Source organism: Strongylocentrotus purpuratus, unplaced genomic scaffold (genome assembly GCF_000002235.5).
Source record: "Strongylocentrotus purpuratus isolate Spur 01 unplaced genomic scaffold, Spur_5.0 spur5_scaffold_5, whole genome shotgun sequence".
Taxonomy (NCBI): Eukaryota; Metazoa; Echinodermata; class Echinoidea; order Camarodonta; family Strongylocentrotidae; genus Strongylocentrotus; species Strongylocentrotus purpuratus.
The window spans coordinates 34,972,025-34,997,486 of NW_022145611.1; the positions used below are offsets into that span (position 1 = coordinate 34,972,025).

At 35.7% G+C, this 25,462-nt stretch overlaps 1 protein-coding gene across 5 annotated transcripts in view; it reads left to right on the forward strand.

The window, feature by feature from the left end:
- Positions 1-25,462, forward strand: part of LOC115917961 (neurexin-3-like) — a 117,654-nt gene that overhangs the window by 7,574 nt on the left and 84,618 nt on the right. For all 5 annotated transcript variants that reach the window (XM_030998392.1, XM_030998394.1, XM_030998396.1 and 2 more), the window contains exons 2-3: positions 5,668-5,743; positions 22,924-22,957. The gene's annotated coding sequence lies outside the window, so the exon portion shown is untranslated. The remainder of the gene's footprint in view (positions 1-5,667; positions 5,744-22,923; positions 22,958-25,462) is intronic.

Here is a 25,462-nt window from a genome sequence, read left to right on the forward strand (position 1 = left end):
CTTCAACTTGCATGTTGTGATTGGTATTCAAATTAAATAAAAGACAAGAATAATGTGAAATTTGCTGTAATACAGCATTTTTGTGACATAAATTGAAATTGATTATAAATCGTATGTATTGCTAAATTTGCTGTTTATTGAAAGTTGGAATGAGTTTCTTCACCATTTTAAGGAGAAAAATGCCATTAAGAAATGTTATTGATGTTGATTTTGGTTTAACATATATTTTGATAACCCCAGCTTCAGTTTTTAAATATCTTGGGCATATTTATGGCCACATACATTGAAGATTTACTCTGATAATATGTAGTGTGTGTTGATGATACATACGTAACTAAGGAAGAAGCATGCTACTAGATTTACATAGTATTCCCTTCCTTTTTTAAAAATCTGTAGGATATTTAGTCATTATTTAAAAATATATATTTATGGTTGATAAATACAATTATTATAAAGTTCCGGTAAACAGAGAGGGAGGGCAAGAGAAATAGGCTTTCAAGCTCAGCTGAAATGTCAAGGGGAAATAACGATTGATTTTGGACGTTTGTATTAGTTCTATCGATGTGCCAATTAAAATTGAAGGGTATGGATGTAGTAGGGAGCCTGGCATCTCAATCAGTATGCAAACAGTTAATTAAAACTGCACAGAAATCACTGACTTCTGATGCTGTACAACTACACGAGTAACCATTTTCCCCAGTCATCCGTTCATGTTTGAATTCTGTGTAGGCGGGTTAATTTAATCAAAATATGGCTGCCAATACAACTTTTTTTTATAAAAGCAAATTGTTAAATTGATTTTGCTCCAAAGCACATTTCTCCCCTTTTTAAAAACATGTCTTGCCTGCCCTCTCATTTTATACATAGTAAAATGGTCATCATGAAAGAATTGTTTATATGATTTGAAGTAATGAGGTAGTACTAGTAGTCTAGTAGTAGTAAGATGAATTTATGAAGTACAACTATTCCGCCCCCCCCCCCCCACTCCGTGAACGGAGGGATACCATGCGTGTTCCCAAAATGTCCGGTAAAGGGGTACTATTCATGCATCAAAGTCAGGCTCGTAGTACACAAAAATCTGGCCCGTATTGACTTTACACACCGGACTTAGGGGGGTGTTTTCAAAAGGAGGGAACATGAATATGCGTACCCTAAATAACACTGACCTTGGGGGGGGGGGTGGGACAACTATTACACAATTTACAAGTATACTCTGGGCCTTGTGTAACTAGTGTAGCTCTCTTCCTTACTTTATAAATCTTTTGAATAAAATGTAATACCAATATTTTTAGAATTTCACAGTCCATGATTGAAATATGTGAATGAATTTTAATAGTTTTTATCTCAATTTTCTGCATTACTGAATATTTCTTGCCATCTCCCCTCATCTGTAATGATAAGGTACCCTTTGTCTGTCTCTTCCTCTCTTCCACTCTCTATCTCCTTCTCTCCCTCTCTATCTCTTTCCGTCTTTCTCTCCCGTCCCCCTTCTCTCTCTTTCTCTCCTTCTCTCTCTTTGTCATCACTCCAACTCTCCCTCTCCTATACCTTCCCCTATCTCTTTCCTTTAAATTTTTTTTTTTGAATCTGATCAATGAATTTTTATGAAATGTCTATATGTTTTATTATTGATTTATGTCATATTTTGTGTTATTTCAATTTGAATTGCAATTGTATTGTATATAACCTTGTGAAATGGATCGCAATTCAGCCATTGGCTGCGATGATCTTTTTAATAAAAACCATTTCTATCTATCTATCTTCTATCTACGTACTTCAATATTTTTGGCTCACAACCAGGAGGGGTATGAATTACACATAGAAGTCATTTTGGAAAAGAGTAAATGAAGTCGCCCTTTTATCAAATTCTACTCCAATACACGTACTTTGAAAATGAAATGGAGTGTAAATATTGCATTGTAAAGCTAAAATCTACATGTTATGTTGTCTGTGTTGTTTGTTTTTGTTGCTGTTTTTATTGGGTACCATATATAGTATTTATATTTATTGTTAAAATTAATGTCTAATGTAATACATGTATACAGTTTCATAACTAGGTAGAAATATTTGCAGAGAATTAATTAAGTGTTTAATGAGTGCGGAATGTTACTATCTATCTAAAGCTCTATGAATTGCTCTACTACTGGTTGTTTAACTGAATATTATGCACCTCGGTGTATGTCTACATCCATGTACTTTGAAAGGGGTTATAAAATCACATCTTTACCGTGCACACAGCAGACCAGTCCATTGCTCATCACATCAACATTACATACATGGCTCATGCACCATGCATCTTTCCCCAAAGACCTCAAAGCTGTTAGTCTCATAAAAAAAGGAAAAGGAAAATCCTTCGTCATACAACACAAGGCCGGGCTTCCCATCTCGGAGAAGCAAGAGTGCTGTCCCTGGAAATAGATGTCGATGGATGGAGCCCATCTCCTCCATTGCTTGGCTGGCTGGGGGATGAGATATGTGAGGATGAGAGGGATGCCAGCCAGGAGAGATCTATGTGGAAGATGGTTCCACCAGATGTTCTCCTGCCTCCTCGCAGCCAGAATCCCAAAGGTTAATTTCATCACAGCCACACGCCTGCCCCCGAGAGTCACCGCATTAATGCTAAGAAACCCATTTACGAATCATCTCTCTGACTAATTGAGGGTCATCGGGCAGGGTAAAGAGGAGGGATTTTGTCTTTTGACATGCTCTTACTCAATATCTCTTGTTTGGGATCCCTATACTCCTCCCATTTCCAGTTAGATTCTATTGTTGGATATTTTACCTTTCTGAAGTTGGTGCTCTCCCCTTTCATAACCAGCCATAATATTCTATCACAGTCTCTGTATTTCCTTTGGTTTATATGATTCATCATGCTTTAAAAAGTGTCACTGAAGATCATTTTATGAGGGGTCTTTAATATGTTTTGTACTATCACCTCTGAATAGGAGTTTGATATCTTGAGTAGAAGAAAGGGAATAGGGATCATCTAAGAATGGATGTCTGATATGTTTTGGCAGTAGGATCTAGGGTTTACCTCTGCATGAAACCAAGTTTGATATGTTTGTACAACAGGATCTACAAATGATCTCAGAATGGTAGTTTTATATCTTCATTAGAAAGGGAAGTACTGACAGTCTCTAGTTAGGGAGTGATCTAGGGATCATCTCAGAATGATAGTTTGATATCTTCATTAGAGAGGGAAGTAGAGACAGTCTCTGGTAAGGAGTGATCTAGGGATCATCTCAGAAAAGGTGTTTGAATTCTTCTGTAAGTGTGGAGCTATTGTAGAAGGGGGTTAGGTCAAATATGAGACCATCTTGAAAATGGAGTTTGATATCTTTTGAAGGAAGGGGTATATCTTTATGTTCAAGAATAACATTAGAAAATGTCTACCAGGTCACTTTACAAATTTGACCCAAAGAACAACAATCCTATAAAAATTGAAGCAAATATGCTTTGACTGATCTCACACTGACGCTTTTCACTTTACAAATTGAATGCTAGTCATTGCTTTATGTAATTTTAGAATTAAAATTCTATAGATGTTATGACCGTTCCATTTTAGCACATAGATCTGTACAAACAGCAGCATTTCGCCATATCCTGATACATTGGTATATTCTTTTCTTTCATTATTGATCTGTCGCTCATGCCTCTAGTCTCTACATGATGAAATGTGAATGTTTCACATTATATCCTTTTTGATTTGTTTTGGATTTGCGAAATGGGCATCAAAGTCTTATACAACCAAAGACTCATTTGTGGGTAAGCTCCTTTGAAACTAACTTCATTATGATAGCTTATTGAAATCACGTAAAATGCGAACTCGATAAATATGGTGCGCGTGTAGGCATGTCCACTTTGTGCGGCTGTAAAAAGAAAATCATGGAAGGAATGTTGAGTGTTTCTAACGTGGAAACAAGGATGAAAGTGTTTTAACAGGGTCTCTACCCTCCATTGAGGAGTCACAGATCCCTTTTCCATCTTCCAAGTTTTCATAGCATGCACATGATACGTTGAGGGATGACCTAGCACAGTTGTGTATGGAGTGCATTGACGGTTTGAAGCAAGGTTTGAAGCAAGGTCATCACGTGGGTTACATTAGTCTCAATTTGTTTGACAACTGTCATGTGAGCACAGGTAAATTGATACCTTCTCATTCGTCACCACTCAGGGGCTGTGTCTTACAAGATAGGGGGCTAATATAACAGACTTGGAAGAGAGAGGCGAGCACAAGCTTGATACTGGATTGTATATGGTGCGGCACAAATATAAAGTTCAGTATGAAATATGTCAAGTTTGAATGTATTTCTCTCTAATGAAAATGATTTTGAACAATCTCATCCCCTTAAGTACACAGTAAATATCTTGTTTTTAACCAAACTATTAACAGGGAAGCAAAGACGCTACTTGCAATTCTACATACAATTGCTCTAAAGTACACTCTGTCTTCCTACTGACACGTGGAGCTTTTTTCTATTAAATGGGAGGAGCTAGATTTAACTTGACTAAGATGACACCCCTCCTTAAATATTAGCCTTCTGCCCACTTATCCTGTGTGATGGAAGTGATATGCTTGCTCTGTCTCTCCTAACCAGGGTCTACCTGTAACATGAGCATGCTAACTACCTTCCATGGTTCACTATGTCTCTCTGTGCGAGGCCATCCCTAGCGCTTCCTTCCCTACACACAGGACTTGGGAGAGAAAAGGGTGGTAAAAAAATCAATACCATCACTGCAATGAAAAGGATTGCCTTGGATGGCTTGGTGGCTATTTACGTGTCATTCTCGTCCTTTCTCTCGCATTGTCCGTCGTATGTTGGTTTGCGCTTCTTTGATGGAATTCCACTTCCTAATAGTTCACCCCTTGAGGTTTCTGACATTTGAAAACGATTTCCTTTGGGTTTGCAAACAGTCACCGTATACAACCCTGTAAGTTGGTCGGTATAGGTAGGCCAGTAGAATCCCCCAAATGAAGTGTGAATGCATTGCCTGCGTATGTAAATACAGTCACACCTGTATCGGTGGCTACCTTTGTATAAACCTCACCTGTCTAACCCACATTGTCCTGACCTAAGATGAAACTTGAGAATGCTCTCCTTTGGATGGCTGTTATAGACAGATTTAACTGTAATGTACATGTAAATCACGCTTCCATGTTGTTTAAAGAAGCACAAACAGTTGGCCAATGACTGTAATATTATTTTATAATATTCATAAATTGGATATTATGTTGTTCATCGTAAAACAAAAGCACTTTATTTGCATTTTACATACATGTATGTACCAAATATATAAACTATATGTATTAAGTATGTACTGACAATACTGTAAAGTTCAGCTGATTATCATTGATTTAAATTCAGGAATTATACTTTTGTATATCAGTACTTTAATTTATGCAAGACCTTGATGTCATTAGTGGCTTCTTCCTCTAATCAATTCTTTGTTCTATTTGAGTGTTGATTGACCTTTGTATCCAGTCATTCTGCATGGTCTGACTAGTGATTTGACCCCTGGTAGACCCTAGCATGTCCATTAGGGCAAACTCACCAAGTAATTAAGATATTGACACAAGAGTATTTAGCAGTCTTGATTGTGATGACAGTTGAAGTGTTGACACATTGGTGAAAACACACCTTTTTAATCGTTTCTAACTTTCTACAGGACATCCTCCAAAGACGAACGCTAACCAGGGATTGGAACAGGTCTACGTACAGAGCAAGTAATCTGCTTTCTGAAGGTGAGGAGGAGTACACTTTGAAAGAGAGGTCTAATGCAAGTATTTGTAGTTTATTTTGTTACCATGGTTTTTAAAATGGACGTCAGCTGTGATAATCTCATACATGTAGTAGTGGACAGACAAGATACTTGTACGTCACAATCAAACACCACCCTAGGTTATTAGTATGATAACACAATAATCCACTAGTGCGAAGGAGTCCATCTACCTGATAGTGTATGGCAAAGGTCTAAATTTCAGTTGATAAGAAAACATGATGTCATTCATAACTGCTTAAGATTGACCCAGTTCATTCATAGGATTATTTGTGAATTAATTGATACCAATAAGTGTTCATTTCAATAAAAGGAATTGAGTTGGGAATTGTAAACCAATTTTTAGTCAAAATACCTTTTATAATGGAAACCTAGTTAGAATATCTTGTTATGAACATATTAATATAAGTTTAGCTTTCCTTCACTTATTTTCTTAAAGAAAAAAAATCAATATGTGATTGCAAACAAATTGCAAAACTCTTTTAACCATGTGTGCACTATGCACAAAAGGCCTTGGCATTCTCCATTAGTATGAATTTCAGAGATCAGCACAGCTTACAAACTACTTTACATTGTTACCATTTGCCTCCCAGGTCTATAATTGATTTTCTCCAAAAGAAGCTGTCCTATCTTGAGGTCACCTATTGAAATAAGAAGAGATCATTCCCTAACAGAGAGGTTCTAAATGCTCTACAGCTAAATAGACCATTGTTGCAGTCCCTTAAATAAACCCTCTTGTCACAAATTGAGTTTACTCAAGGCACAACAATGCCTTTTATATCAAACACAATACATACCCTTAGTGAGCCACTCAATTATCATACATACTTACCAGGAGGTGTGGTGTAGCCTTTTTCATTGCTTTGTATGACTTCTAAGATCAACAAATTTTCTCATTTTTGAGGTGTTTTGACAGGAATTGGAATAATAGCAGTGTCAAAGAGGATCTTTAAATTGGACAAAAACATTGCTACCTGCTTTGTGCATATTTCTTGTAGGTACAGTATATTTTTCAGCAGTTGTTGTAGAACTAGAAGGTAACTGTTATTTGTAGGATTAAGGTCTTAAGAACAAACACTGTTTGAAGGTTTCTCTCAAACGTTTTTATTACGAACTAATGAAACTGTCAAGTTCTGATAAAATGTATACAGGAAAACATGTGTCACTTGTGCTGAGAGCTAGAAACACAGTACTTGAAATGATCAAGTATGAGTCTCTGGCTCTCTTTAGACAATTCCCCCCCAAAGAGCACTTTTATCAATGCATTGATGAATAGCATAAACTTCTTTATCAAAATTACACTGCTTTTTTCTGATTATGTTTGATTTGAAGTAATCACCTGTTTCTTATTTCTTTTCTGAAAGGAAACATTGTTCTGTAAAAACGAGACTTCTGAAAATCATGAGATATAAGATTCTTATGAAAACATTTTGATATCATTCAGCTTCAAAGATGTATTGATAATATCATCCTTGAGCTTCGATGATGTATTGATAATGTCATCCTTGAGCTTCAATGATGTATTGATAATATCATTAAGCTTTAATGACGTATTGATAATATCTTTCATTCTAGACCTATTTTGAGATTTCTTTGCCTCTCATGGAGCCCCATTGCCTCTGAATTATGGATATCTTATGACTGTTTATTGTGGGCAAATATTGACTATGAAAACATCTGTCTGTGCTTGAAGCATGCATACATTCATGCAATTCACACTCGAGGGCCAAATCATACCAGGTACCTCATAAATGTTCTCACCTCAACACGACCTTATGTGTGCATAATGAGGAGCCCTTTAGAGTGCATTATGCCAATCCTCTTGAACATCTTTATATATTTTCTTCTCCAAATCGATGTTGAGAACTGCTTCTGTATGTTTAATTGTTAGAAATCATTAAGACTTCAGATCACTTAATGGATTGGTATTTTGTGACAGATTAATCGGTGGCAGACAATTTTTTTTTATATGACAGTTGTTCCCAGTAAGTTTCAACTTGAGTCGTCTCTGACCAGTCTGACATGGAATCCAACTTGTTATGTGAAAAATAAACTGCTGTTTCAAGTAACTCCACAGTAACAATAGCTGTTATTTAAATATTTTGTGATTTATAGTAAAATTAAAATTAAATTGATTACAAGCACATGGTTTATGAATAAAGTTTGTTCTCTTGCTAATCTACTGTCTGAACAGAATAATCTATTTTGAAATTGATTTTTTTTAATTCTTTCTATTTTTCATCTACTGGTAATTTTCTTTAACTATTTGCAATGGATAGGAACAATGTGTTTTCTAAGAAATATCACTATCTTTCATGTTTTCGTTGAACCAGAAAGGGAAGTTTCAAGATGGCCTCATATACTTGACCCCCCCCCCCCTCCTCCACAACAAAAGGGTGATACAGATAGATAGTTTAAGATGCCTCGTTGCTGGAAGAGCTTGATTAGAAATTGTATATATTCTCTAATTATAAATCTCAAAATTCCCGTGGTCATTTTTAATCAGTACGCTTTAAAAAAATCTGTGTGTCCACAGCCTGGTGTGAATGAGTGCAATGTTAGTTGGCAGGGAATACACCTGTAAGGGAGAGAACATCAGTATCCAGGGGCCATATTGTTTTCTCATTAACCTCCATGAATCGTGATCAACTAGCATCTTAAAAATTGGGTCATCCCATCAGAGCCAATCAAAGGTGTGCTTGCTTCAGGGACCATCTCTTCTTCCTACAAACAAAACAATTGAAGTGAAGTGGTTCATGGGTAATACAAAGGTTGCTCAGAGATCCTTGTTTCATGATAGAAGATGGGGAAAAAACTAAGAAAACATTGATACTATAGAAAGGAAGAGAGAAAAAAAGAACCAGGCTCGAAGAGAAAGCCAGTATTTTACAAATTGCAGAGGATGCTCTGATTGCATTTGAATTCTTACAAACTGAATGTATACTCAGATGTTTCACTTGAAGTGATACAAATTTTGGAGATTTTTCATGTGATTCATAGCAGGATAACAAATTTATTATTAGTTAATTTTGTAATATTTTGCATCAGAAATGAATATTCATGTCATGAGGGAATGTTTACTGAGTTTAAACCACTTGTAAAATCACAGTCATACGTGTGTATGCATCATTGCACTTGGCTATATATGCGTGATATGATTCGTGTCAATCTATGAATTATCTCATTTGGATGGTGACTGCATAATATTCGATCACAATACATGCAAAGAAAAATACCAACATGCCCTGCCAGGGGGCACTATTCCAAAAGTAGAAAATATTGATGAGAGCGAGCGTTAAATTGTTGTTCACGTCGTTAGCATGCAAAGTGCCTGGTGGAGGCTATATGTGATGTAATGCTGGCTGGTTTAGGGATGCAGTCATCGTTAGCAAGATGGCATTAACAGGCCTTAATTGTTCTAGTTGGATGCTGGAGATTGAGACGAATCAATATGTGTGTCGCCACCGAGGTTCCGGAATAGCGGGGAACGGCAGAGGGAAAATTGATAGAAGAGAAAGATATGTATGAGTGATGGTGTCAGATTACGGATGGATAGAAAGTGGGATTCATGAATTCAAGAGTATCAATCAGGAATTGTGGTATGCAAATTTGAGTACCTATTCAGGGCATCAGTAGGTTCTTCCCTGTATGTTCTCAGCAATATGATGGATTCCTTTGCTTTTTCGGATATGATTATTATGAATTATTATTATGAATAATGGAATAGTCAACATAACTGAGATAGCAATGATCAGTAGATTTGGCAGACCTCTAATATTTTATATAGATATTGCTTTTGGAAAGTGAGGCATAAAACAAATACTAGGATTAAAATATCAGAAAGTAAGGGGTGCATTTTCATTCTGTGTCATTGCTTCCAGGATGTTATGAAACATTCACATTTTTATTAAGCATGTATTTCCAATTTTGTTTTCATGACTAGTTAATTTGATCATAACTAGCTATTGTATTAATCAATTACTAGTTAAGAGCAGTTAAGTCTTTCTGGCTATTAGGCATCAGTGACTTTTTGAAGGCTGGAAAATGTGAGATTTACATGAATCTTACACATTTTTGCATCCATTTATTCATTCCACCAATCATTCAAACTATCCTTCTATCATTCTTTCGTTCATTCTTCCTCATTGGATAAGAAGTATACGGAGCCCTATCAAGTCTTGAGAGGTTGAGGACTGATCACAAGCTTGAGAGCCTTAAGTTTCAAGGAAACACTCCAAACTAATACGTCCATGTCTGATTAGATTGCAGCCTTCATAGGAACCTTTGAATTTGTCACAACCAATACACCTCACAGTTCCCCTTTTGCGCTATAGGGAAATAATCACTACCAACTATGAAAGAATGATGATTGAATATTCAGTAACATCAAACATATAGACAACAGACCCACAAATGGTAATACTTGTTTTAGTGTTTGCACTAAAGAAACAACCTGTCTAAAAAAGACAGAATTGCAGGGAAAAAAACAACAATGACAGAATAACTTAATTCTTTAATAAATAAATAAGTGATAATCGATAAATGTCTAGATAAATAAATATATACATTCATAGTATACATGAATATATGAAGTTTACTTTAAATTAAAATTGCTTTATTCTTCCATTCTTTACGATGAGAGTAATATTTCTTAATATAGTTCATTTTTTTTTTGTTCTCATTTAGATTCATGAGCTCAGAAAAATTAGAACCAGAGCTCATGTTGCCATAAGAAAATCATGAGAGAAAGTAATTTAAGTTGGTTATCATGCAGAACTTACAGACAGGCTTTGTCAATGTTGCATGTGATTGCAATCATCCTACCATGTAAAGGGAGAAGTGATATTGAGTATTAGTTAATTTTTGCTCAAGGAAGTTGATAAGTGCTGGTATTGTCTTGCTATTGAAAGTGATCATGAAGTCATTTAATATTTTCAGGAAAAGAAATATGAGCTTGTGAGCCAACAATTACATCAAATTGAATTGTGTTAGATTATAGGAATACATCGAGTTGGTTTTAGCATCTTTGATTTTCATTTGAAGTTGTTAATAATAAATTTAATTTCATGTACTGGGAAAATATAGTGCTCAATCTTCTGGCTTTATAAGATAACAATTCAAGAGTAGCGGTATATAGAATAAAATTGACTTGCCACCGGTTAACTCATTGCATTTTAGTAATCAGTAATTTCACTTTACGTGTGTCGGCTCACATCAATTCTTGTAACAGTCCTTACAGCTGCACACTGCCACCACAGTCATTAATCTCTGACAAAGCTTGTGCCCTGTTTGAGCTCCTATCGCCTGCGTGCGCTGCAGAGAATCATGGGAACTACGTAAGTGTTGTGTGGAATACTCATTAGAGGCCTGTCAAGGCGCTTTCATCTGCTGCAATTGGACTATTGCAATGCTAGAAATTAGTTTCTCAAGGGTTAGATTTCATTAGATATTTGTTAATTTTTGTTTAATGAGCAGCACCTAATGGAAGTGACAGAAGTTTATATGTACCAGTGACTGTGGAATACTTTTACTGATTATAATTTTGTTAGAAGTTTGATAAAAGTAATCTATCTTTAGCCATGAGAAGTGGCATGTTTATCGTTGTTGTTCAGTTCGCATAGGCCCACATCTATTTTTTTAAACATTATGCGCCACAAATTCGTCGCTGTTTTCACGAAGTGACGGTAGTGAAACAAAATTGCATTCACTTTGCGTTACGATTTTCCTCACTACCGTCACTTCGTGAAAACAAGGACGAATTAGCTGATGAAAGACTCGTCTTCATTTTGTGAGTGATCATCTTTGTTGATAAGAAATATAAATCTGTAATATTGTCATGTACATGTATTAAGAGCTAAAATTAATTCTCTCTGAAAAATTACCTTAGTGTAAAAGTTAGATGCGGGATAATGAATTTGCCAGTTTTTATGCTCTCAATATTTGTTTCATTTATCAATACTTTAACAATTCAGTGTAATAATTTTTTTGATGAGCCCTTTTATATTTTTCTGCTGGCATTGTCTTTGAGCTTTGAACTCCAGTGTATTTATCTATGCGGCCTTGATCATGTAGCCAGAGAAACATTACTTTAATGATAATGCACTCACATTTATGAATTGTGCAGATATTTAGTGCACAGATTCTTGAATCAGTCAAGTTTCTTCAGTCCAGCTTATAATACATTTTTACCACTTCCAAGACATTTTACTTCTATAATACGGCACAGTCATATAATCTTGAATCAAGAGCAGAGAGCATTGAAACTTTCATATAATGTTGAATTTTAAAAATGCAGAGAGCATTGAAACTTTTACACAAAGAAAAGGGTACTGGTATTCACCTAATGCCTATTACAGTGTTACGATAGTGGCAATACTCTCACACAACTAGAAATGCTCTATTGTAATCTTGTAGGTTGTACATGAAAATATGGAGTTGTTGTGGTATAGTGGTTCATTTACTTGAGTCTCAATCCAAGCTTTTAGGGTTTGAACCCCACCCCAGCATTAACGTCCTTTGGCAAGACATTAATCCCAGTTGCCACCCTCTTCCCAGGTGTCAGATGGGAACTGGATAGAATACAAAAGGCATTGTAGTTTGCTCAGCATTGTGAGCGTCTGTGAAATGGCGCCTGGCTGGAATTTTCCCCAGAGGGTGGAGAATGTGCATACATTGTGTGCGAGCAAGCCTGAATCCAACGACCTGGGTAATGATAAATTATATCTTGAATCCGGGTTGAAACACCGTTGAGATATAAAGCGCTATATAATCCCAGAATATTTTATTATTATGAAGACAAGGCAGCTGAAATTGTACAAGCTTAGGTACACAATAATATTAGTAGACCTATATTTCAAACCATTAATGTTTCATTAATCAAACACAACTAGACATTTATCTGGATCATGATTTACACTCATTTGCCTGGTAGAAATTTATAGCTGTGTCTATCTATGTGGTCATGTGCGTGCTTCTGATAAATATTTGGGAATTTAAAATGTCTGTAAAATATCAGCCGCAGGATGTATCATGACTTGTTTATTTTATTGTAATAAATCATCTTGTTTTATGTTAGATGTTTTAAATCATTTCTATTAAAATACATGTGTGAAGTAAATTGAAAGAAAATCTAAGGGTGCAATGGTCTCAAATGATTATCTCATGAACTTGAATCACTTTTTTGTTGTAAGTTTAAATTTGGAAACTTGTTTTTGGTTGCTAAATGGTATACTTGCCTGTAGCTTTGAGTTGTTGCCAAGAAGTTACAGACACTAGACGGTTGGTAATCAGCAGAATGAAAGAAATCAACCTAATAAGATTTTGTTCTCATGAAAGAGACTTAAAAATATTGAACATTCTGGAATTTGAACAGTCATAAATTATGGATTAGCTTGGGGCACCATCATTGTGCCCTATAAACAGCCGGGTTCGTGTGGGACCATCATAGTTTTCAATTTGTGAAACCTCAAGTTTTAAACATTGGCTCGCTTTAATGATGCAGTTAAATTCACACAGTACTGAAACAGTACTACAGGCCACAGAAACCTCAAAGTCAATTGCATCTTGCACAGCCAATAATTGTGAATGAAGAGCCCCCTCACCCCTTTCCACCCACCTCCAGATCACTTGTGGTTTCTTAAACTTAAACTTTTCAAAACCATATAAATGTGCACTCAAAGTCCTTAATAAACAACAAGTTGGCCTTAAAGTTTAAAACCACAAGCTAAATTTAAAAGTTTCTGGACTCTTGTGGGAACCTAGCTAATGTAATTTAGATTTAAATGCATTCATGTGGTTGCCCTAGGAAGACCCATTTAGATCCTAAATTAGAAATGGATTTTCTCTCTGGTTCCTAATGTACAAAGTGTCTGAATTCACCTCACAGGATTCTTTCCCAGAAGAATACCAATAGTATTTTTTTCTAGCTGAAATTTTAGAAATGGGCTAACTATAATGAGAATCCACAAAGTTGACTGTTCTCTCAGTATGAAAAATTGGCTGTTTTATTTTTAAATAGGAAGCTTGTCAAGTGAATGAATTTTTAGGCAGATACAGGGGATGCAATAGTTGTTTTTAAAAAAGATAAAACTTGTCTACAATTTTACAGTTTTTGTGTACATAGTAGTAGGGAAATGTTTTGGGAATGCCTCAATACCTTTTGATTTTTTTAAAGCTCTGTACAGCGTTAGAGTTTCTTATTACCCTGATGAATTGTAATATTATGGTATGTTTCTCTAAGCTTTCCAGGTTGTTTCTGTCTTGTTGGTCATACTGTTACAAGTCATTGTCTCTCTGTGTATCTTATAACATCAGGAACTTAAAACAAATCATTTCAGCCCTTTTGGAATTCATGTAATGCAATAAGGATGTTTAACTAAACAACCAAACCTGCCAGAGGAGAACGCTGGGAACCAAAGAATGAAAATATGCTAACTCCTCGTTTAGACTAACAGATTTCATTGTATAGTTATACGATAAGTAATAACCATTTTTTTAATCTAATGAAAACTCGATAAAGAGGCAGGATTCTGTCTGAACATAGTTTCATACGAAAACCATAGAAATGGATGGGGGGGGGGGGTTCGTGGTGAGTGCACACTGATGATTGGACAGCTGTCATGTCAACTGACGTCTTCAAAACTAGTTTCTTTGTACAACGTTTCTTGTTACAATATTGATATCCAGGCTGTATGTCCCTTTTGCTCCACGATTGGTGCTTTATACAGCGTTTCTTTATACCAGTTCAAATGAGATTCCTCTTGTCTGAACAGTCTAAGATGTTCCAGGAGGAGCTCTCAGTGTCTTCAGAGAGGTGTTAGAGCCCACAGCAACGCTTCATATGATTACAAGGATACCCAACCCTACGGGACATGCTTTATTTCTCATCGGTAGATAATCAGATCATATTCTCTCCCTAGTGTTCGTTGCTGGAACCAAAGCGACACATTTTCCTAAACGCTTCCTCCATTTTGTCCGGTATAACTTTGGTAAGTAGATTAGCAGTGAGTGGCAGTTGCTCTCAGCGGTATTGTTGTCTTACACAGTGGGGAGGTGTTACTGTCTATGTGTTCCTTGTGGGAACCTTGTCACAGGGATTTGTCACAGGGACTTGTCATGAAGAATTGGATTCAAGTGGTATGCATTTGATTCAGGTTTGATTTTCTTTATAAAAAACTTCCTCTCTCTGCAAATTTATACTGTTAATCCTTTAGTGAGACAGAAATAAATGTAATCTATTGAGATTTCCTCAGTCATTCAGGTCATTTTATAGTTTGTTGAATGATGAAATCAGTTTGTGGCTGATAGTGGTGGATATTCTTATTTCAAACATATATTTTGTTTGTCACTTGTGACTTTCTTATACTTTCCTCTTTGTATCAGAGGACGTACAATACATTATGCATGCTTACTGATAGAGATTTAACAAAAAGTAACAGTATTAAAGCTGAAGATGTCACTTCATGATACAGGTCTTTCTATAGTTCATTGGATGATAAAAGGAGGGTGTGGCTGATATATAACACTTGTGATTCTTGATTTTGAATATGTTTTGTCATTTCTGACATTTAGACAGCTTTACTGATTTCAAAGTTGCGTCATATTTTGTTTTGTCATGTCTATCATTTCTAAAGCTGTAATGAATTTGAAGTTGATTTGTGAAGTTATTATGAATATCACAGGCTATTGTTTTATTTCACTTTTTAGATAGGACTGTCAATTGTTAAGAGTTATCCTAGGAAGGTTGAATTCGATTATAAGTGCATTTACCCCTCAATCCTTTGTCTTTTCAGAGGGCAAAATAATTGTGTACCGGTAGTCAATATCTATGACTTTCATTCCTGGTTTATGCAAGGATCATCCTAATTGTGTGTCCCAGTGTTGCATTAGTTCCATGGTCGACCAGTTATGTGTCTCTGAAACGTGCGTATCATCTGCCCATGATGATTGGTGATCTAGGCTAGATCTGAACTTAGAATCGTGATAGGTCACCGGAACAGAAACGGTCAAGACTAGGAGGTTATATATATATCATGTTGATAACCAGATAACTAATGTTGCAAATCATTCCATTGTCACATCACTGATTGGGTTGCTATTCGTGCGTGTGGTTAATAATGATTGACAGGAGATGGTTTAGTGAACGTGAGGTATTCTGTATGGAGAATGCGCAACCAATCAAAATAGCATCTGGATTTTTGTCCTATTGACGTACAAACTCATATAGATTTGGTATTTGGCATAACAGCATTTGTAAATGTCATGGTAGTGATGTCATCTGTACATCACAAAGGTGAACTTTACCACTGCTTCCAATTTTCACTTTTTTTTGAAAAAATTCTATAATCATTTTTGAAGAAGAGACAAAATTATCTGAATGGTTAAGATTTATATTCTGAAAAGGAATTGAAATTTGAGTTGATTTACCCAAGCCTACAAGTACATTCATCTCAAATTTTGAGATTAGATATTTACATGAGCATACAAAACACTTGTTTGTTCTTTAAACTTTCCTCGTTCCTGAAACTTCTTTTTGAATTTTCATTAGAAAGAGTGTTTCTTGTGGCAGTAATTCTTCAATTCTATCCCTTTTTTTGTGGAGAACTCTTCATGAATTTAGCAGACCTTTTTTTTTTATAGAATGAATTCTCTGCTCCTGTGTATCTCTACCTCATGCAGGGCAGAATGCAGTGATCCATGCAAATATATACCACCTCATCGTGCTACACATGGGACTACAGACTGCAAGTAGTTCCTAGGGACATCATAGATGTAGATTTGTACATAGTGATTAACGAATGACAGGTTTAGTCTGTTGACTCCCTCTGTACTCGGGTTTCAATCAAACTCAAGTTGTTGTTTCTCTTTCTCTGATGTTAAGGGCATCACAACAAAAGAGGCACATTGGTTATTATTCTTCCCTTACATCATCTGAAAGACATTGTTACATTGTAATGGATACAGTTTACTTTCTCTTCTATACCATACAACTCTTTCCTGTCAAATTGATATGGAAAGTGCTGAAATTTTATGATTAATTGTTTATAATTATAATGACATTGCTACTTTGAGCTCTCATATCAATACAGTATATTTAGAGGATGCCTGGTTTGTGGCATATGTACACAAAAAATCTTTTCACTTTGGGTGGTAATGCTTACATTCTAAACGTAGAAGCCTTCTTGTGATTGTTTTCATTGTGTGTAACAGTTATGAATTATGTCTAATTATTAGGGGAGGCTTCATTCATTCATTTGGCCCAGTCTGAAAATGTGATATCACCTAAACAAAATGGAGTGTAATCTTAAAGAAACTTTTAAAAAGTAAATTTAAGGAGTTGAATTACATAAATATTCCCTAAACTGCTTGAACATGCACATTGATGAAGTAAAATATGAGAGAGAAAGAGGGAACAGAGTTCTTAATTATCTGGCTATGTTTCATATACCAGGTACATGAGTGAAGTAAAAATACCCAAATTATATGTACCACTAGTTATGTTTTTCAAAAGAAATATTTCATTTTGTGGGGTGTATTAGTAGGCTATTTTAATTTTTCTTAAATTTCCTTACATGAGATCTTTGTCATAGTCCCCAAATTGTTAAATTGTACCTTCACCATCACCATTATCATAAAGCTTTTACCTGTGTCACATAAAAACTTAGGTAGATTGTATTTTAAAAAAATTGTCAAGAAGGAAGATGAATTATTTAGAGGAACCATGCACTCAATGACTTGTAACTTTCATTGACGTTGTATTACCTATGAGACAAAGACTTAACAGGATGTACATAAATTATGCATATCCAGATGCTATTAGGTAATTAGTTTGGTAGTAGCAATATGGTATGATTTTATTCTTTATTTAAAATCTACTAATGGAATCAGTAGTGATTAAAGCTATGGTAGAGAACAAGTGAGTTAAATCACTTAGTATAGGATGATTAATATTTATAAGTATGTCATTGAATAGAGAACCGCAGTGGCCTCCTCTTTTGTTATAGAAACAATATCCTCCCGGACTTTGGTAACATTGAATTGCATGATGGGATTGACGAGAGGGCAGGAAGTGAAGGTGCGCTATAAATGAAATATATCTTGAGAGCACTTTGGTGAAAATTGGTGGGGTGTAATTAATGGCAGTGAAGCCAGTGATTGCATCATCTGACGTCGAGTCTCGGCATCTCCATGGTTGTAATTCACCTCCGTAACTCGCTGCGGTGGTGGGTTTTGTAGGATGGGGGCGTGCATTTCCGTCAATCTGATTAAACACGGGTAGGAGAGTAAATGGATAGGTTGTAAAGCAGGATAAGATACTGCTCAAATTAATTATGAGATAGACAATGCTGATAGATGGTTGTAGTGATGAGTTCCAGCAATGGTCCTTGTGTGAAATTCCAGATTCAATCAAGGCAGTATTGATTTATTATTCTCACTAGCTCATTTAAATCTTTTATTGCTCTTCATCAGCTTCTATACCTTTATACTATCTTTGAAAGAAAGAAAAGAAAGGTTTATTCCCTCTACATGGTATTGAAAGTTCTTTCTAAACTTACAATTTGGAAACAGATAGGAAATAAATTTTCACTGATGTTTTTCCTCTGTTTTATAAATTATTTTTTAAATGACATTTTGTTTGTGGAGGATGTGTTCTGTGATGCTATTTATGTATCACTTCTCTCCAAGAGTCTATTTTGATCCTTGAACTGGTATGTCGTTATTACATGAATTGAAAAGTATACATCAGGCATTGTGACATCTAACTGTTTCAGTCATATTTTGATATGCAATACACAGTCCCATTTTGAACTGCAATTTAACATCTAATGTAGACAGACACCTTTTATGACTAATACATGTGTATTCACCACTTGCTTTACATATTGGTGTACATTGATGCTTACATCTTTACCTAGTTTTTTAATTTCTACAATTCTTGGCATACATCCAAATCCAAGTCAAAATAATGTCTGCCACCGTGTTCCGGTATGAAACGCTTAGAGGCTTGATCAGATTAATATGACCGCCCTTGGACGTACAATGATGGCCAGTGGCCCATGGGCAAATGCCATGACACTGTCCCCGATAGAGGAAAATCATATTAAAACGGAGGCCCAAGTTATCACTGCTTGACATTAATGACATGACTCACTGGTGCTTACACGGAGTGATGGTGTAGGGAGAATGATATCCTCGCGGATTCAAGGAACTGTAGAATTACAAGGAAAGGACGTTTGATTGGTAGGAATTATAAGTGTTAATCTGAATGACGGAGATTAGAAGTACTTAAAAGATGACGTTGATTATCAACCCTAAAGGAGCTCAATGACTTAACAAATTATGATTATTATTTAATCAATGAATTTCTCAGAAAGCATCTTTACTATGTATATTTAAATTTCCAAATAAGAATAGATCCATTGAATTTTCAAAATGAGGTAGACCTTCGCTTATCATTTACTAAACATTTACAAGACTTACTTTATCATGGGTTCTACCTTGATGTATTAATCTTCTTTTTACATTGATGTGGATTATCGTTAAGAAATCATGTTTAACATTTTGAAATCACATTTATACCACTAGAAGTGTGAAATATGATATAATTTTGCCAAAATTGAGAGACAGTAATAGAAAATAATAATCATGCATTATCAATAGGTCTTATCTTTCACAATAAGATTAATCCAAGAAGTTGATATCACACGAAGTAAACATAAATTCTGACTCAAGATAAGTCCAAACCTATCTGACATGTCGCTTTAATATCATGATCAGTCTAAGTGTCTACCATATCAATCATTGAATGCTGAGAGAGAAAATGATGATCAGTTTGGCTTAAGACAGGGTGATGTAAGCTTACCCTTATCTAGCCCCTATCTTGTCTTGATTAAAATCCACTCTTTTGTGAGTGGGAATGGAAATGGAAGCTTGGAAATTGATATAGGAGAAGGCTTGTTTATCACAGACGTTGCAAGAAAGACATGAGGAACGGTGCCAGAGATACTGCGTAGGAGTCTGCGTATAATGTTCTTGCAGTCAAGGATCTTTATAGATTTCGCTTTGCCACCCTTGCCAGCACATACCAGTTCTATATGAAAAATACTGATCTGCCAATAGTTTACATTTTATGCACATAACTGAGTACCAGTATGTAGGTTCCATCAACATCTGTCTAAACCTGTGAATGAGGTTTAGTCATGTGCATAATTATATATGTCATCTTTTGAGAGCCAGAAGTACATTAATTCTGTGTTAAAGTATATGATATATATTTGTAAAAGTGCAGTAGGCTTTGTGCTCTTTTATGACGTAGTTATATGAACCACAAAATAAACAAAGTGTGGTCAGGGAAACGCATTTATCTTAAATTCATATAGAAAGTAACTTTTATTAGATGAGGAATGGGTTTTTCCCCTAATCCATCTTCCGAGATCATTATCACACATAATGCAATGCATTATTCATGGCGTTTGGAGTATACTGTCCTCAGTTGGCATTTCAAAATTGAGTGATAACACGTTTTAAGCCAGAAATGGTAAAATAAGAAAAACAGTTGAAAAATAGGATACTGAACAAATCGTTGATGTGAAACACACTTTTCACTTCTTTTATGATTCAGACAACTTATTTAGTTCATGAAATATTATTACCATTATTTTAAATTATTGTTATTGTTAGACTTCAGAGGTATTACAAATTTTAGACATCCAGGCCAACAAGCTGTAGAACACAAAACCATAATCATCTATTCATGAACTAATCATTCTCTCACCAAAAGGAGGTCAAGGTATCCATGATGCATGGTGGAAAACCAGGAAGAGAGTTAAGAGTGGATTGTTTTTCTCTGAATTAATGCATTTTGGATGTGAATGCAGATGCAGTATTGAGATGCAAGCGATGCAGTCTAGATGGTGGTAGTGAATGACTTAGTGATGCTAATACATTATCACTGTGAGTGGTTTTTTGCTTCCATTATCTTTGTCGCAAGAAGAGAATAGGCAGACTCATATTTACCTTAATTTGCTTCAATGTCCCACATCTTTGAGATGTAAATAAGCAATTATATTATGCACCCTGTATTGGCAAGTCTGTGGAATTCAATGCATATATTAAGGGTCTCTGTAAAATGGATGGGTGTATGCCGTCGGCTCTACGGATGTTTTTGACATGCCATAACAGGTAGATCAGTGATATATGCTTCTTTTTTTACATTTAGAATTATGGTGCTGACATAATAGAAACAAGATTTTGAATTATTCATTTATATATTGCCCTAGGACTATAGAGAGAATAACAAATGCTAAAAGTAGAGTAGGGTAATATCTTTTGTTGGATGTAACAAAGTAAGTTTCATAATGTTTTTTAGTTTGCATCTTGTATCATCTCATGCGAGAGGGCATCATGGCTTAGTGGTTCAGAAGATTGGTTTTGTAACAGGAAGGTCCTGGGTACTCCTGGGTTCAAAATCAAGCTGATGCACCAGTGCCATTTGGTAAGGCGTTGATCCTTTTTACCAAGCCCCATGTATTTGTCTTAAATCTGTAGATCCAGGGATTGCTTATGTACAAGTCTCTACTTCTTTCTTGGCTGCCAGGAAAACTAATGTAGCACCATGTACATATACACATTCTATTTGAAGTAACATATGTATTTACAACTCTTATAGACAAGTCATGCAAGTTTCCAAAGTGTTCAACATTCCCTTTTCAATACACATTATGTGCATTGATTTGTTAGTGACATTGCCTTTTATTCTACCGTGCGAGAAAAAACAAGCTAGGAGAAATTGGAAAGACGATCCTTTTGTCTCGAGTATGCTTTATGATGACGCAAGTACTGCAATTTACTTCAATATGAAGTGGTTTAGAAATCATCTAACGGTATGACGTATCTTCAAAGCAAAACATGGTTTTCTAGGAATGTATCATCAGAAGAGAGTGTCTGTTACAATCCCTCCAAATTTGAGTTTTGAATTACCAGAACTGCAAATGTCAAATTTTCAGCAATTTTGAACAATTTGGCTAACCTGGTCCGAGGGTTAAGTTTGTACCACTTGGTGATTGGATTGTGAGAGGTTTAGTGCTGGTTATACATTGTTGCAGTTCCTATTGAATTATCTTTAAAGTAAATGAATGTTTAAAATCCCATGCTCAATGCAAAATTCAGTGCAAATACCTGCAATTGATTAAGCTCTCAGCATTGCTATTAAAGTGGATCCGTGTCAAGTTAACCCTCTGGGACACCCCTCTGATACCACTGATTTCTGTGATTTAAATAGATAAAGAGAAGTACCCTGATTCTCAACAAATGTTGTTATCTATAAGTATAGTTACATGTATATAATAAAATTAACTGGATTTAGTTTTTAATATGATGTAGGAAAATTGAGATGTGTAGGCATGGCAATAAATGCATTTTTTCTCACTGCTCATTGTGAGAGCCAGAGCTCTTCTAGAGCTTTCTGGAGTTATATCACTCACTGCTCCTTCTAATGGTTTGCACTGCCTTGAAACCGATACAACTTTGGAGTATGGATGTTTTTATGTGTAACAATTTTGAATGTTGGTACCTTTAAGATCAGCTGGTGTATGCATGTGTAGATGAGAAAGAGAGTTCCAATTAGCTGTTCTCGTGTGACAGGCAGGAGAGAATTTATTGGTATGGCTGCTGTGACATTAATCAGGGTGATGGTTATAGATGATCGCACTCTGGCCTTGCCAATAATTTATATCTATTATTCAATTCATTACACACCTCTCACTCTGTACTGCATAGGAATAGACATGGAGGGGGAGAGATCTCTTTTCTTTGAAAGTGAAAATGAAACACAGGAATTGGTTTATTGGCACTGTGTACTATTAATGTCTGAATGTAAATCTTGTTTTGTTGCTTGTTCGAGGTCTGTCTGCTTGTTTCCTGCAGTGGAATGATTTAGGGACCAATGTAGGTGATTAAATTGATTGTAAACATAGACAGATAGAGGGAGAGAGAGAATGAGAAGAAAGATAGAAAGGAAAAGAGAGCAAGGGTGACGATAAAAGATTTGCCTTAGTTTCAGTTTCAATTTTATTTTTATATAACTTCAATGATTTTAAAGCAAAGTTTTTAATTCTCTGTATTTTATTTATTTTTCTTTGCATACAGGATTTGAATTTCATCGAGACAGTTAGCCTGCCAGGTAAGTTACAGCATGGTATTGCACTATTTAATAAAATGTTATCAGTTACATAACTGATGTTTGAAATTGACTATTTACTTGTATTTTTGTTCCTTTGTCATGTCATGAAGCACACATGCAAAAAATAAGAATATTGATGAATTTGGTATCAGTTTGTAAAAATAAAATAGTGTTTTACAAGAAAATTATGATTATTTTGTTTTGTCCGTTGGTTTTTTGTTTCCTTTTTGTTTCTCCCCTCTTTGAAATGTCAAAGTTTGGGTGCGGCCTATGCGGCGGTGCGGCCTTATCGCCGACAAATACGGTATGTAGAAAGTGATATCGATAAGGAAAGAGAGAAGAATTAAATAATTAGGGATAGCTAACATGGGAAAAACAGAATCAAGAGTAGAAAATAAAAACATATATTGACATTTTGCAAAGCTTCATAGACATACATATACAATTCTTGTACGATTTAGGTCTCTTTTGTGTATGGTCCACATTTTACAGCTGCGCATATTCTTTAATTCTAATCCACAAAAAATCCAGTTATTTTCTTAAATAGCACGATTGAGAAAGAAATTTTTGTACATAGTTTCCTTCAAATGTCAAGAGTTCTTCGACTCACACATATTAATTTCTTCAATGATTCAGATTTTCTTTGTCCAGTGCGCTCTTTTTCCTGCACATCCTTATTAACAGACATAAATGTACATCACAGGGGAAGCTTTGAATTATATACGCATTGCTACTCTGGCTATAAGCATGGAGTGGTTTGAAGCATGGAGGAGGGATGGCTAGTTGTTTGTTAAGATCGTCTGAGCGAGTAGAGAAGTAGAAGATGTGAAGTGTTGATAAGATTACTGGAGTACTCTTCAAGGGAAAGTGACTAAAATGGAGGTCAGGGACGGCTCCTATCTCTAAACATATCTTAAAAGATTCCATTTATGTGCTCAATGCAGTGGGTTCAATAACCCAACATGTATTGAAGCAGCGCACAAAAGACATGTGGATTTTTTAAAATTACGTATTGAGAGTAATCACATTTTTATGCCTCCGCCACCGAAGGTGGTGCCGGAGGCATCATGTTTTCGGGTTGTCCGTCCGTACGTCCGTACGTCCGTCCGTACGTCCGTACGTCCGTACGTCCGTCCGTCCGTCCCGTTTGACCGTTATCACAATATCTCAAGAACCATTTAAGATTTAAACTTAAGACTCGGGAATAGTATTTATCACCATAGGAAGACGATCTGATTAGATTTTGGAGTACGTAGGTCAAAGGTCACAGGTCACAGAGGTCAACTTATGAAATTCCTTGTATTGAGTTTGTTAGCGCGATATCTCAAGAACCATTTGAGATTTAAACTTCAAACTTAAGGATAGTATGTATCACCATAGGAAGACGATCTGATTAGATTTTGGAGCACGTATGTCAAAGGTCAAGGGTCACAGAGGTCAACTTATGAAATTCCATACATTGAGATTGTTATCATGATATCTCAAGAACCACTGGAGATTTAAACTTCAAACTTAGTGATAGTGTGTATCACTATAGGAAAACAATCTGATTACATTTTGGAGCACGTAGGTCAAAGGTCAAGGGTCATTGAGGTCAACTTATGAAATTCCATACATTGAGATTGTTATCATGATATCTCAAGAACCACTGGAGATGTAAAAACTTCAAACTTAAGGATAGTATGTATCACCATAGGAAGACGATCTGATTAGATTTTGGAGCACGTAGGTCAAAGGTCAAGGGTCACAGAGGTCAACTTATGAAATTCCATACATTGAGATTGTTATCATAATATCTCAAGAACCACTGGAGATTTAAACTTCAAACTTAATGACAGTGTGTATCACCATAGGAAGACAATCTGATTAGATTTTGGAGCACGTAGGTCAAAGGTCAAAGGCCACAGCGCACATTATGAATGCAAAAACAGCTTGTGATCGCGTTATCTCAAGAACCGATTGATGGATTCATGCCAAAATTAGGTCATGTTTGTTACTTGCAGAGCCAATGAACTGAGTAGATTCTTGGTTCATAAGGTCAAAGGTCATGGGCCCATTATGTATGCAAAAATAGCTTGTGAACGCATTCTCATTAGAACTGACAGATGGATTACTATTTAACTCAGAACATCTTGCAGAGCCAATGAACTGAGTAGATTTTATGGTCATGAGGTCAAAGATCAAAGGGTCATATATGTATATGAGAAATTGCTTGTAATCACAATATTCTGAGAACCTGTCAATGGATTACCATTGAACGTGAATTCAATTTTTTTTTTCTGTTTTGGTTTGTAAAATTGCTCTATAACGGAGGCATCATTTTCGACTGCGCGCAGTCGAATTCCATCTAGTTTAATCATGGAATAAACATTAAATATGGTTGGTCTTTGCACATTCAATATTTGCACTTGTGATAAAAAGAGATACCGGTACGGGTACATGCTTGTAGTACAACATTCAGTCAACATTTTATGAGAGGTTTGATATTATAAATTTGAGAAACCT